Source organism: Phyllobates terribilis, unplaced genomic scaffold (genome assembly GCF_046119375.1).
Source record: "Phyllobates terribilis strain yellow unplaced genomic scaffold, ASM4611937v1 Scaffold_9__5_contigs__length_417890890, whole genome shotgun sequence".
Taxonomy (NCBI): Eukaryota; Metazoa; Chordata; class Amphibia; order Anura; family Dendrobatidae; genus Phyllobates; species Phyllobates terribilis.
Genome location: NW_027362769.1, coordinates 371,162,274 through 371,177,969, shown reverse-complemented (window position 1 = coordinate 371,177,969; position 15,696 = coordinate 371,162,274). Strand labels below are relative to the sequence as shown.

Sequence of the window (15,696 nt, the reverse complement as noted above, 5' to 3'; positions counted from 1 at the left end):
GCGCTCAGCGATGTGCAGACCCCCCGACACATAGCGCTCAGCGATGTGCAGACTCCCCGACACATAGCGTTCAGCGATGTGCAGCCCCCCGACACATAGCGCTCAGCGATGTGCAGCCCCCCGACACATAGCGCTCAGCGATGTGCAGCCCCCCCGACACATAGCGCTCAGCGATGTGCAGCCCCCCCGACACATAGCGCTCAGTGATGTGCAGACCCACCGAGAGATAGCGCTCAGCGCTGTGCAGACCCCCCCAGAGAGATAGCGCTGTGCTGTGCAGCCCCCCAGAGAGATAGCGCTCAGTGTTGTGCAGCCCCCCCGAGAGATAGCGTTCAGCGCTGTGCAGACCCCCCAAGAGATAGCGCTCAGTGCTGTGCAGCCCCCCCGAGAGATAGCGCTCAGTGCTGTGCAGCCCCCCCGAGAGATAGCGCTCAGTGCTGTGCAGCCCCCCCCAGAGATAGCGCTCAGTGCTGTGCAGCCCCCCCGAGAGATAGCGCTCAGCGCTGTGCAGCCCCCCCAGAGATAGCGCTCAGTGCTGTGCAGCCCCCCCGAGATAGCGCTCAGCGCTGTGCAGCCCCCCCCAGAGATAGCGCTGTGCTGTGCAGCCCCCCGAGAGATAGCGCTCAGCACTGTGCAGCCCCCCCGAGAGATAGCGCTCAGCGCTGTGCAGCCCCCCCGAGAGATAGCGCTCAGCGCTGTGCAGCCCCCCCGAGAGATAGCGCTCAGCGCTGTGCAGCCCCCCCGAGATAGCGCTCAGCGCTGTGCAGCCCCCCCAGAGAGATAGCGCTCAGCGCTGTGCAGCCCCCCCAGAGAGATAGCGCTCAGCGCTGTGCAGCCCCCCCCAGAGAGATAGCGCTCAGCGCTGTGCAGCCCCCCCGAGAGATAGCGCTCAGCGCTGTGCAGCCCCCCCCAGAGATAGCGCTGTGCTGTGCAGCCCCCCCCAGAGAGATAGCGCTCAGCGCTGTGCAGCCCCCCCCCCCCGAGAGATAGCGCTCAGCGCTGTGCAGCCCCCCCCCCCGAGAGATAGCGCTCAGCGCTGTGCAGCCCCCCCCCCCCCGAGAGATAGCGCTCAGCGCTGTGCAGCCCCCCCCCCCGAGAGATAGCGCTCAGCGCTGTGCAGCCCCCCCCCCCCCGAGAGATAGCGCTCAGCGCTGTGCAGCCCCCCCCCCCCCGAGAGATAGCGCTCAGCGCTGTGCAGACCCCAGAGAGATAGCGCTCAGCGCTGTGCAGACCCCAGAGAGATAGCGCTCAGCGCTGTGCAGACCCCAGAGAGATAGCGCTCAGCGCTGCAGTCCTGACACAGGGAAGAAGGACTCACCACAGTCTGCAGTCAGCAGCGGCGACAGGAGAGCAGCTATCAGCCTGTGGGGTCACATGGTGGGGGCGGGGCTACAGGGAGGGGCGGGACCAGAGGCGACCAGGAAGAAGGAAAGAAAGAAGCAACGAGAGAGAGGAGGTGAGAGAGACAAGAGGTGAGAGAGAGAGACAGGAGGGAAAAGAGAGACACAGGAGGGGAGAGAGAGACAAGAGGTGTGTGAGAGAGACAGACAGGAGGTGAGAGACAGGAGGTAAGAGAGAGACAGGAGGGAAGAGAGACACAGGAGGGGAGAGAGAGACAGGAGGTGAGAGAGAGAGACAGGAGGTAAGCGAGAGAGAGACAGGGAAGAGAGAGAGAGAGACAGGAGGTGGGAGAAAGAGACAGGGAAGAGAGAGAGACAGGAGGTAAGTGAGAGAGAGAGACAGGAGGAGAGAGAGAGAAAGGAGGTGAGAGAGGGAGACAGGAGGGAAGAGAGAGAGAGACAGGAGGGAAGAGAGAGAGAGACAGGAGGTGAGAGAGAGACAGGAGGGGAGAGAGAGAGACAGGAGGGAAGAGAGAGGGAGACAGGAGGTGAGAGAGAGAGAGACAGGAGGGAAGAGAGAGAGAGAGACAGGAGGTTAAAGGGGTTGTCCACTACTTTCACATTGATGCCCTATCCATAGGGGACCCCAACCATATGATTGGCCTGGGGTCCCGCACGTGGCACCCCTCCCAAGTCAGCTGTTATCAGTACCAGCGGCCCTTACCTGCGGTGCTTGGCTGTCCATCTGTAGTGGCCGGTGCTTGTTACTGGCCATCCGCCAGCCATCTGCTGTGTTTAATCATTGTGTTACTTGTGGTGTTACATGGGACTGCAGGTGACATCTGCTACATTATCTGTACTCAGAGAGTGATCACTGTGTTATCTATCTGTGCCAACTAGACGTGTTTGTATTCTCACACTAGAATTGCATTGAGAGAAGCCAGATGCATTTAGTCAGCACAAAACAAAAGTATGCAAATTGCATAGTATATATATCTATACATATCTGTGTCATGTATAGGGTGTATTGTGTATGGGTGTAATATATACAATGGGTACGGAAAGTACATTTCTGATTTTTTTTCAGTAAAGATGGGGTGCAGAGTGTACTTTAATGAGAAAAAAAAATTAACTTTTCAGAATTTACCAAATGGCTGCAATGAAACAAAGAGTGAAAAATTTAAAGGGGTCTGAATACTTTCCGTACCCACTGTGGGTGTCATTTACTTGTTTGTAAAGCTGCACATTGACAGGCCGAATCCTAAAGGTGTGTAATATACTGTTAGGATTTCGCTCTGCTTGCTGGATCGAGCGGTCGTCACGTAATCGCTCACGTGTGATTTACAGACTTGTGATCATGTGCCGACTGACGTCTCCTCCACAATCTCACATTGGTCCAGTTTTCAATTGAGAGAAGCAGGAGGAGACGTCAGACAGAGCGCGAGCGCAAGTCTGCATATCACATGTGAGTGATCATGTGATGACCGCTCGATACGGCAAGCAGAGCGAAATCCTACCATTGGCTATATTACACACCTCTAGGATCCAGGGAGTCAATGTGCGGAATTACAAAGGCAGGGGGACCTGTCAGTCTGGGAGAGCAGAGGAGGGAGAGGCCCTGGTGTGTGTAGCACAGGCGATCAGATTATCGCAGTTTATAGTCTCCCATGGAGACTATTAAAGCAAGTGAAAAAAAAATGTTGTTTTTAAAAATATGAAAGTTCAAATCGGCCCCCTTTCGCCCCATTCAAAATAAAACAATTTTAAAAAATACATGTTTGGTATCGCTCAGAATCGCCAGATCTATAAATATAAAAAAAGAATTAATCTGATCGGTAAATGTCGTAACAAGAAAAAAAATCAAAAAGCCATAATTAAGTTTTTTTGGTCACTGCAACATTGCAATAAAATGCAATAACGGGCGATAAAAACATCGTATCTATTCCAAAATGGTATCAATAAAAACATCAGCTTGACGCACAAAAAATAAGACCTCACACAGCCCCAGATCTTGAAAAATGGAGACGCTACGGGTCTCAGAAAATGGCGCCATTTTTTTACAAACTTTGGATATTTTTTCACCACTTAAATAAAAAAGAACATGTACATGTTTGGCATCTATGAACTTGTAATGACCTGAAAAATCATAATGCCAGGTCAGTTTTAGCACTTAGTGAAAATGGTAAAAAAAAACAAAAACTATTGTGGAACTGCACTTGGAATTTTTTTCCTGTTTTCCAGTACACGAAACCAATGGAGTCCTTCAAAAGGACCCCATTCCCACAAACTTGTCCCACAAACAACAAGCCTTCACATGGCCATATTGATAGAAAATTAATAAAGTTATGGCTCTGAGAAGAAGCCAATAACACAAAGAAAAAAGAAGTATATATAGACAGGGATCACCAAAGTATATAAGTATATAAATTGAAATCATTTTATTGAACAATTGACTAGACAAACATACCAATGGTTAAAAAGAGTTAAAAAGCACAACGCTTGGGCATAATAACAAGCCTTAACATAATGTTGTATTGGCTGAACCTCACAAAAAAGTCACCAGAGAAAGTAGCTCATGTCTCCATATATAATATAGCATAGTACATCCTATCCATCCAAAGCCTCAATGGTGAAATACCAACTGATACATTGCTAAAATTTATAGATGCTGTAGGCACAGTGAACCAAAAAGTGGCTTGGAGGATATTTGTCAAACGGCAAATTTCTTTTTCCTGTAGCAAAATGGTGTCCGTGCGTGCGCAGTAGCTAAGCGTCGGCGCGTGCGGAGTAGCTACTGCGCACGTGCCGATGCCATTTTGCTACAAGAAAAATAAATTTGCTTGCAGCAATATGGCCCCCGCGTTTGCTCATTAGCATTTCTCTTTTGCCAAGAGATGCTACTGCAAAGCAAAAAAAAGGAGCATAGACAATATGGAAAGGAGTCTGCTGCTCACTGGGGTAGATGTGGGGGAGGGTGGTAGTAGGGAGCTGCAGGACAGTGAGGCCGCTAGTTGGGTGACAGTTAGAAGGGGGGGTAGAGGGAAGAGTGCCAGGGAGGCTAGTCCTAATCTGGCACACCCCAATAAGTTTTCAAAGTTGGAAGATGAGGAGGATGTCAGTACAGCGGTAGCGCTGCTGCAGCAAGGCATGTCCTCTGAAAGCCGGAGGAGTGTCAGCTCCAGTAAGTGGGGAAATAGGAGAGCAGGGCAGGCCAGGCAGGTGCTGGTAGTGGGGGACTCAATTATTAGGGGAACAGATAGGACAATCTGTCACAAAGACCGGGATCGTCGAACAGTGTGCTGCCTACCTGGCGCTCGAGTCCGGCACATCGCTGATCGGGTTGACAGATTACTGGGAGGGGCTGGTGAGGACCCAGTGGTCATGGTGCACATTGGCACAAATAAAGTTAAAGGTAGGTGGAAGGTCCTTAAAGATGATTTCAGGGAATTAGGCTGCAAGCTTACAGCAAGGACCTCCAAGGTTGTATTCTCTGAAATACTCCCTGTGCCACGTGCCATGCCAGAGAGGCAATGGGAGATTAGGGAGATAAATAAGTGGCTCAGGAATTGGTGTAGGAAGGAGGGGTTTGGGTTCCTGGAGAACTGGGCCGACTTCTCAGTTGGCTACAGGTTCTACGCTATGGATGGGCTGCACCTCAGTGGGGAGGTTGCAGCTGTGCTGGGGGAGAAAATGGCTAGAAGGTTGGAGGAGTGTTTAAACTAGGGATTAGGGGGAGGGGTATTCATTTTATCGGTGGGGAAGATGGTGACCAGTGCACAAATAAAGAAATTGGGGGTGGGATTAAAACAGTAAATATAGTAAGAAGGAATAGAGGTACAGAGAGATACATAAAATGCATGTGCACTAATGCCAGAAGCCTCACCAACAAAATGGAGGAATTAGAATTAATATTGTTGGAAGATAATTATGACATGGTGGGGATATCTGAGACATGGCTGGACGAGAGCCTTGACTGGACGAGAGCCATGACTGGGCAGTTAATTTACAGGGCTATAGTCTGTTCAGAAATGACCGTACAAACAAGCGAGGTGGGGGTGTGTTTAAATGTAAAATCATCCTTAAAACCCATCTTGCGTGAGAATATATGTGAATCTAATGAAAATGTAGAGTCCCTGTGGGTGGAGATAAGGGGAGGGGGAAAAAATTAATTACTGATAGGGGTTTGTTATAAATCTCCAAAAATAATGGAAGCAGCGGAGAATATCCTCATAAAGCAAATCCATGAAGCAGCGACTTAAGGAGAAGTCATTATTATGGGGGACTTCAACTACCCTGAAATACATTGGGGAACAGAAACCTGTAGTTCCAGTAAATGAAATAGGTTTTTGACAACTTGTCACGCCAGGTGTGAGTGCAACACAGAGAGTCACACCAGGTGTGAGTGCAACACAGAGGGGAAAGGGAGCCCAGACACTAGGGAATGGGGGAAGAGGTGACCTCCTAATTTGGACTGGCGTAACCCTGTCTCCCCCTAACGTCCCTATATTGCCTCCGCAGCTGTCGCCGATCACGTGCCTTGCCCTACTATCCCTGGCGTAAGGCTATAGCTGGGGGTGGAACGAGATGAGCACTAGTCAACCTCCGCTAGCACTCTAAAGACAAAAGGGGAAGACAACACAGGGGAACAACAACTCACCTTTAGAAGAACTCCAACAGGGCACACTGCCTCAAGACTCCAGGGAGGACGTGATGCTGCTTCAGCCAAGTTCCAAGTAAAAATGAGTATAACTGGCGATGCCCACCTAGACACACCAGGTATATATGCACCCAGACTAAAGGGAGGTAGTCACTGGTTCCTAAACACAGCCTCCTATCTAGGCAGCCGTCTGCATTGCCAAACGTGGAGATCTTCTGCAAACCACTGCAGGGCGACTGTCTGTCACCTCTGATACACCCGTGACACAACTATGAGAGACAATTACCTTTCACAACTGGTTCAGGACCCAACAAGAAGGGGGGCACTGCTAGACCTAATATTAACCAACAGGCCAGACCGCATATCAAATTTACGAGTTGGGGGTCACTTGGGTAATAGTGATCACAAAATAATAAGCTTTCATGTATCCTTTAATAAGATGTGTAGTAGAGGGGTTGCAAGGACACTAAACTTCAGGAAGGGAAATTTCCAACAGTTGAGAGATGATTTTAGTGCAATAAACTGGGATGATATCCTGAGACATAAAACTACACAAAGCAAATGGGAGACATTTATTAGCATCCTGAATAGGACCTGTGCACAATATATACCCTATGGGAATAAACATGCTAGAAATAGGAGGAAACCACTATGGCTAAATAGAGCTGTAAGGGGCACAATAAGTGACAAAAAGAAAGCATTTAGAGAACTAAAGCAAGTAGGTAGTGATAAGGCATTAAATAAATACAGAAAATTAAATAAATTCTGTAGAAACCAAATCAAGGCAGCAAAGATTGAGACAGAGAGACTCATTGCCAGAGAAAGTAAAAATAATCCCAAAATATTCTTTAACTACATAAATAGTAAGAAACTAAAAAATTATAGTGTTGGCCCCCTTAAAAATAGTCTGGGTGAAATGGTGGAGGAGGATGAGGAAAAAGCTAATATGCTAAATGATTTTTTTTCAACCGTATTTACACAAGAAAATCGCATGACAGAAAACATGGCCAGTGATAACAAAAATTCTCCATTAAATATCACTTGCTTAACCCAGCAGGAAGTACGGTGGCGGCTAAAAATCACTAAAGTTGACAAATCCAAAGTTGACAAATCCCCGGGCCCGGATGGGATACACCCGCGAGTACTTCAGGAATTAAGTAACGTCATAGATAGACCATTATTTTTAATCTTTAAAGATTCCATAATAACAGGGTCTGTACCACAGGACTGGCGTATAGAAAATGTGGTGCCAATATTCAAAAAGGGGACAAAAACAACCTGGAAATTATAGGCCAGTAAGCTTAACCTCTACTGTGGGTAAAATCCTGGAGGGTTTCCTAAGAGATGCTATACTAGAGTATCTGAAGAAGAATAACCTCATGACCCAATATCAACATGGGTTTACGAGGGACCGTTCCTGTCAGACTAATCTGATCAGCTTTTATGAAGAGGTAAGTTCTGGACTGGACCAAGGAAATGCAGTGGATGTTGTGTATATGGACTTTTCAAAAGCTTTTGATACAGTTCCACGCAAAAGGTTGATACATAAAATGAGAACAATGGGGGTAGAGGAAAATATATGTATGTGGATTAAGAACTGGCTCAATGATGGGAAACAAAGGGTGGTTATTAATGGAACACACTCAGACTGGGTCACAGTTAACAGTGGGGTACCACAGGGGTCAGTATTGGGCCCCCTTCTTTTTAGCACAGATTTCCACTGGTCTTATGTCCATTCCTTGTGTCCTTTAGCCCAAACAAGTCTCTTCTGCTTATTGCCTGTCCTTAGCAGCTATTTTACCATGAAGGCCTGCTGCACAAAGTCTCCTCTTAACAGTTGTTGTAGAGATGTGTCTGCTGCTAGAACTCTATGTGGCATTGACCTGGTCTCTAATCTGAGCTGCTGTTAACCTGCGATTTCTGAGGCTGGTGACTCGGATAAACTTATCCTTAGAAGCAGAGGTGACTCTTGGTCTTCCTTTCCTGGGGCGGTCCTCATGTGAGCCAGTTTCTTTGTAGCAGCTTGATGGTTTTTGCAACTGCACTTGGGGATACATTCAAAGTTTGTCCAATTTTTCTGACTGACTGACCTTCATTTCTTAAAGTAATGATGGCCACTCGTTTTTCTTTACTTTTTTCTTGCCATAATACAAATTCTAACAGTCTGTTCAGTAGGACTATCAGCTGTGTATCCACCTGACCTCTGCACAACACAACTGATGGTCCCAACCCCATTTATAAGGCAAGAAATCCCACTGATTAAACCTGACAGGGCACACCTGTGAAGTGAAAACCATTTCCGGTGACTACCTCTTCAAGCTCATCAAGAGAATGCCAAGAGTGTGCAAAGCAGTCATCAAAGCAAAAGGTGGCTACTTTGAAGAACCTAGAATATAAGACATATTTTCAGTTGTTTCACACTTTTTTGTTAAGTATATAATTCCACATGTGTTAGTTCATAGTTTTGATGCCTTCAGTGTGAATGTACAATTTTCATAGTCATGAAAATACAGAAGAATCTTTAAATGAGAAGTTGTGTCCAAACTTTTGGTGTGTGTGTGTGTGTGTGTGTGTGTGTGTGTGTGTGTGTGTGTGTGTGTGTGTGTGTGTGTGTGTGTGTGTGTGTGTATATATATATATATATATATATATATATATATATAATCACTATGTAATAAACTATGTAAGTGGCAAAAAACAGTTTTCAACAAAAACATACTAAATAACATTTGTGCAGTCTATGAATTTGTTCTAAGAAATAGAATTGCCTCCATCAGATCCTCCTTCTAAGATGACCCCAAATCTCACCTAATAATTTTAAGGCTAGAGAATAGCCTCTCTACACTAACTTGGGTTGGAGGCAAAGCCGTAACCAAATGGGCAACATCTCAATTTCCGGGTATAAAGGAATTGCCTCATGCACAGTCAGTTTTGATAAACTGTTGAATTTTTCTATTTCTTTGAGAGCAAGTGAAACATTTTGCTGAAATATGGTCAATCTGCTTGCTATAGGAGACAGAGTGAAATCTTTTTCCTTGCGGCAACTCTTTGCCCGCTCCATGTCATCCAAATACTTGTAAGTGTCAAACTCTTCATCTGATGAGGATGAAGATATGGCAGCAGTAGCACTGTCAGGACCCAAGTCCTCTTGCGCCTGGCAGTCCTCCTGTAGGCCACTCATCCTAACTGCTACCTCAGTCAGAGCTTCTTTTCCTTTAGTAAGCTGTTGATCATCAAGCAGTATACGATGACTGGGGTCCACATAAACATCTGCCAGAAAATGTTTATTTTCCAATAGCTGTGTCTCTCTCCGTTTCATTGAAGCAGAAATGCCATCTGCGATTAAACCTCCTTTTTGGGACAGGCAAAATAGCAAGTTCTTCCACTCCCTTATGAAAATGCCAGGAGTTTAAATCCTCAGCTTGTAATTTTTTAGTCTTGGTAAATGGGTGATTAAGCAATTCCTTTAATTCAGCCACCTGTGTCCATTGACCTTCATTTAGGGTTACCTGAGGGTTCGCCATATCTATAAGAAACGGTTTCAGCTCAAGCAATCACTCAATCATTAAATAAGTGCTGCCCCACCGAGTGGCTTGATCGACAATTGCCCCTTTCCCAGCACGTCTCTTCAAGATGGAATCAATTTTAGGAGTTCTGACGGCAATAACCAATTTCCTCACTTTTCCAATCAGATTTCCAGCATGTCCCTCTTGCAGACTATCTCTTATTGCCAGCTGCAGCGTGTGCCCAACACAGCGCATGTGATGAATAGGAAAGAGGTGTGAAGCAGCTTCAACAAGATCATCTATTTCTAAAGTATAATTGTGCTGTTCTTCTGTTGTAATATCTGTTTGTTCCTCAGTTACATGATCAGCACTGTGGCCTTCCATCTCAAACATACTGAATCCTACATTTTCTTCTAGCTGTTGTTCATTACTCTCATTCATCAGTTTAATTGTACTTATGTTTGAAGCATTGTCCGTTACAATAGCAAGAACCTGTTCTTTTTTGAGTTCGTAATCTTGCAGAACTTCTTCCACTAAGGCCTGGAGAAACTGGCTGCTGTGAGGAGCTTTAGGATCTTTTACTGCCAGTGTCTTGGTAACAATTTCTTTGTTGTCACAAACATATCGAACATTGATGGCAAAATAGTTCACTCTGTGACGTGTGCAGGCTTTCATTTTAAGAAACATGAAACGTCTTTTGAGAGTCTTTTTAAGATCTTCCTCTTGTTTAAAGGCTTCTTCACTCACTAATTTTCTAATACTTTCTCTTTCCAGAGAAACACCAAGTTTGCGGGCCATTTCCCCATTAAGAGCTGTAAAAGCTGGTCGTGCAAATAATGATAATGGTACACCGTCCTTCACAACAAGCTGTATGAGCTGTCTTTTAAACATATCTTTTGTCATTGTTACAGTAACTTTGTCACTTAGGCTATGTGCCCACGTTGCATTTATGAAGCAGAAAATTTCTGCTGCATAAATGCAAGTCCTCTCCCGGAAAAACGCATGCGGAATTCCGCACGCGTTTATCGCGCATTTTTCGCGCGTTTATCACGCGTTTTCCACATGCGGAATTGCCTTGCGTTTTTTATGCATTGGACAAAGGCAATTCCGCTTGCGGAAACGCAAAATTAAATGACATGCTGCGGATTTTTGAACGCGGCATAAACGCTGCGGAAAAATCCGCAGCATGTGCATAGAAGTTGCGGAATCCCATTGGGGACCATGGGGTGCGGATATACATGCGTTTTTCAAGCGTTTACGCTGCGGAAATTCCGTAGCATATACGCTTGAAAAATGCTACGTGGGCACACAGCCTTACAAAATATCTTGTTAATGATGTTTGAGACACTCTTTCCTCCTCCTTTCCTGGCAGGAAGTGCTGGGCGCTGGTTTCTTGGTGCTGTTATCTTTCTCAGTCACAGCTTTGAAAACTTCTGGGTGGAAGCGTTGTAAATGTCTTGTTAGATTGGAAGCTCTTGTAGGAGCATTTTTATCACGGCACTGATTTTGGCATCCCAGCATTTGTTTTCCTCTGGGTCACTTGTCATACATTGACACACAAAATATTTTTCATCCTGAGTCACTGTGAAATGCTCAAATACAGCTGACTTCATGGGGAGCTTCTTAGACATTTTGTAATCCTATAAATCCACTCTCAAAATAATTTTGTCCTATAAAATAATGTATATTCTAATTCCAGCAAGAACAGGGAACCACGTACAGTGGGGAAAATAAGAATTTGATACACTGACAATTTTGCTAGTTTTCCCTCCTACAAAGAATGGAGAGGTCTGCAATTGTACACTTCACCTGTGAGGGACAGACTAAAAAAATCCAGAAAATCACATTGTATGATTTAAATAATATGTATTTTATTGCATGAAAAACGTATTTGATACAATAGAAAAACAGAACTTAATATTTGATACAGAAACCTGTGTTTGCAATTACAGAGGTCAGACATTTCCTGCAGATTCTGTTTCTCTCAGTTGACGTGAACCTATGATTAAAAATTTCAGACCTCTCCATTCTTTGTAGGTGGGAATCGACAGTGTATCAAATACATACTTTCCACACTGTATAATTTTAGATAGAAATAAAACAAACTTTGCATAAATCAGTAGTACTGATGACAAATTTAAAGTTTGTAAAATATGTTATTAGATAGCTTTACTTTGAATTTCCAATCTCAGGCTTTTCTTAGGGTACAGCTCACTAAATGCTTCACAATCTATGAAGAGGGGAGGAGGGAGGGAGCAAGTTTGTTGTGTATCATAGTCCAGGAACAAAGAAACTGATAACAGAGCTAATAACTTGATGTTTTGGCTTCTATACCTATACAAGTCCTCATATAAGTCCTCATCAATCCTGTTGCTGTATTTTCCCTGTATATTGTATGTATATTGTATAGAAGCTAGCTTCCCAAAAGTATATGAGCTCAAAGAAAAAACAAACAAGCATCAAGCATATAGAGAGAACATATAGTATACTGGACTATTGATTTATGCACAGTTTATTGAAAGTTTATATATGCTTTAGGAAGTAATTACCTTAATCTTGTTATCCTGTTCACTCTAGCAATTCTTCTGAGATGAGTGCAGGCCTTCCTTCTTTCTGAGATGAGTGCAGGCCTTCCTTCTTTCTGAGATGAGTGCAGGCCTTCCTTCTTTCTGAGATGAGTGCAGGCCTTCCTTCTTTCTGAGTGTGTATACTTTTTAACCTTGTCTGTAGAGGAGGAGCTTCACTGGTGCTGGCTTGCAACACTGACTTATCTCAGCTAAGACAAAGCCTAGATCCTCAGGCTACATTCACACCACGGGCATAGCCATAATCAAAACTAGGGGGGGGCAGAACGTCATACTGTTCCGCAGAACCTCATACTGTACACCTCAGCTGCTGCAGAACCTCATACTGCACACCCCTACGCTTGAAAAAAAACCTGCACCTTAAGAAGATGTGAATGCAGTCTATTTATTCCAACTATAAATTGATGTTGATGTGTTACTGAAGACGAGCAATGCCTGTCCTGGGCGTCCTTTTGGGCAGCTATGAGGTGTACCTGACTGGTGCTAAAAAAAAAAAAGGAGTGTTAGTCTGTGTGCTACCCGGCTTTCATTCTTTTTGGTACAGATAAGATATGGATAGACAGATATGGATAAATGGATGGATAGATAGATAGATAAAGTCATAGAGGGATAGATAGATAGATGGAGGGATGGATAGATACATAGATAGTGGGATAGATGGAGGAATAGATAGATTAATAGAGGGATGGATAGGTAAATAGAGGGATGGATAGATGGAGAGATAGATAGATACAGGGATGGATAAATATATGGATAGATAGATGATAGATAGCCATATGGAAGGATAGATGGAGGGATAGATGAAGGGATAGATGAAAGAATGGATAGATAGATAGATCGATAAAGTCATAGATAGATGGAGGGATGGATAGATAGATAGTGGGATAGATGGAGGAATAGATAGATTACTAGAGGGATGGATAGATGGAGAGATAGATACAGAGATGGATGGATAAATATATGGATAGATACATGATAGATAGCCATATGGATGGATAGCTGGAGGGATAGATGAAAGGATGGATAGATAGAGGGATGGATGGATAGATAGAGGGATAAATGAAAGGATGGAGGGATGGATAGATAGATGAATACATGGAGGGATAGAGTGTGATAGACAGATGACAGCTACAGACAGCAAATAGTACATTGCACATATACAGTAGTTCACACATTGTACAGAGAGCACATAATAATCACCTATAATATTAGCATTAGTTACCTTCCTGTGACAGAGATGAGCAGTAGTACTTTTACTTTCTCCAGCTCGGGGCCCAGGAATCGGATCCTGTGCAGGGCAGGCACCCCTCCCCCTCCTCTCTCTGGTGAAGACTGCAGAAGACAGGACAGAGGAGGGGAGATTGCCCCCTGCAGTCTGGAGCCTGTACAGGACGGGAGCGCTGCAGCATACAAGTGAGTTTTGATAGGTGCGTGCCCCTGCTTCTATGGGGGGGGGGCAGCTGCCCCTTGCTGGCTACGGCCATGATTCACACACAGCGTTTTTGCCGATCCATTTTTTGCAGTAAAATGCAGTGACTCTGGGCATCCCAGCAAAGTCAGTGGGTTTCAAGATATGACATTCAGACACATCGTTTTGTGAGGATCCGTTTTTAGGCTCAAAAACGGATCCTCACAAAGAATGAGCATGTCAGTTTGTGCGGCGTTTTTCTAATCTGCTTTTGCTATTGAAAACATTATCTATGAGCTCAAAAACCTTTCAGGTGATGCGTTTTTTTAAAAAGCTGATCTGCTTTTGCAGCTGAAAAACGTATCCTCAAAAAACGCAGCAAAAACGCTGTGTGTGAATGTAGCCTTAGATCGGGAATAGAACAGCCATTTATAGGACATTTCATAACTTTCCCAAATTCCTATGAAAAAATATTCAGCACATTCTGCATTGAACTACTGCACCCAATTTATTATATATTTTCGGAGTCGGTTTATTTTATACCGACTCCACCAAAATGAGCACCGACTCCACAGCCCTGATGTATACAGCTTTTTTTTTTCTTTAACTCTACCCACAAGTATTTGTTTGAGTTGAGGTCTGGGGACTGTGGCAGTCAATCCAGCACCTCTATTTCATTGTCATTGAACCATTTCAGTGTATGCTTAGGGACGTTGTCCTGTTGGAACACTGTCGTACTTTTCATACCCATAATACTCGAATGTACGAAGTAACTCTTCTTGTAGGATACTCACATATAGCTCAGAATTGAGACCAACATCTATCCTGTTCAAGTATCCAACACCTTTGGTTGTGAAACAACTCCATATCATCAGGCTTCCTCCACTGAACTTGACAGTTCCTTCAATTTCTCGATCCATTAGCCCCTTTTCCCTTGTTTTTCCAGACCCATTTACACCCATCAGAGCCTAGTCTATCGACTTTCATCTTATCGCTCCAAATCACCCGTTTCCAATTTTTTACTATCCACTTTCGAACTTTTTGGCAAACTCGAGCCAATGCTTGATAGGACTATGTTGAAGTCAAGGCCTCTTAACCTTTTTTCGGGCCACCATTCCAGACTTGTGTAATATGTATAGCATGGTGCTTGCTTGGATGTCTGTGATCTCACTATTACGAAGCATACGAGCCGCCTCCACTGCCTTGTTTGTCATGCCAGAGCTGATAGACCTTGTGATGGGCCGACTTGTTGACTCTGATATTCTGCCTGGACCTCCACCTCTTGGCTTTTGAATGGGTGGATGGAGTTCATTTCGTATTTTTCCAACTGTCATGGCGCTCACATGATGCAGTTTGGCAATTTTCTTGGCCCAGGGACCGCTATCGATGAGCTGGATGATGCTGTTTCTCTTTTCTTGGGAAATCTTCTTCATGGCTGCTCCTCGATTCGAACCAGTGACCTTTCGCTTGGGAATCAACTTAATAACAAACTGACCTATTAGGGAATGTGAGAACAGGTTGTATTTTGTAGTACAAAGGAGGAAAAAGATTTTTTCACTACCGGAAATAAAACAGTATCAATGTAGTGACATGACACGAATCTGCATAACTAATCATATGCTAAATAGTTGCAAGTCAAATTTATGTATGATATCGCAATGATGGTAGTCTCATGTTCAAAGCAACAGTGTATGGTGAGATATGAAGCCTGAAAGTCAATGTTACTCTTTTGCTCGTCAGTGTATGTTGGATGTCTACTATTACTATCTTCATTTATACCTGCTGATTATACCTGGCACCACTATATACTACGAGGGTCAGTCAATAAGTAATGCCTCCTATTTTTTTTCTCCTTAAATAAGGTAGTTATGTTAAATATTCGAATTTGACACAATTCCTCAAACCTTCTTCTCCAATCCACAGCAATTGCAACTTCCTGCACCAACAGGTGGCAGGACTGTATCCGTTTGCAAAATGCCTGACTTCGATGTTCATATTAGACAACGTTCTGTGATTGAATTCTTGCATGCAGAAGGTGAAACGCCCATTCGAATTCATGAGAGACTGAAAAATGTGTACGGTGATGCAACAGTGGATGTCAGTACTGTTAGACGATGGGTTCGTCGCTGTAACACAGCTGAAGGGCCATCACCGTTGGCTGACAAAACGCGGAGTGGCAGGCCAGTAACCGCAGTGACTC

General features: G+C 44.5%; 1 protein-coding gene across 1 annotated transcript in view; it reads left to right on the top strand.

Annotated features, from left to right (window-relative positions):
- Positions 1-1,393: 1,393 nt before the first annotated feature.
- Positions 1,394-15,696, top strand: part of LOC141161411 (uncharacterized) — a 122,594-nt gene continuing 108,291 nt past the window's right edge. Inside the window, exon 1 of the mRNA XM_073646221.1 lies at positions 1,394-1,472. The gene's annotated coding sequence lies outside the window, so the exon portion shown is untranslated. The remainder of the gene's footprint in view (positions 1,473-15,696) is intronic.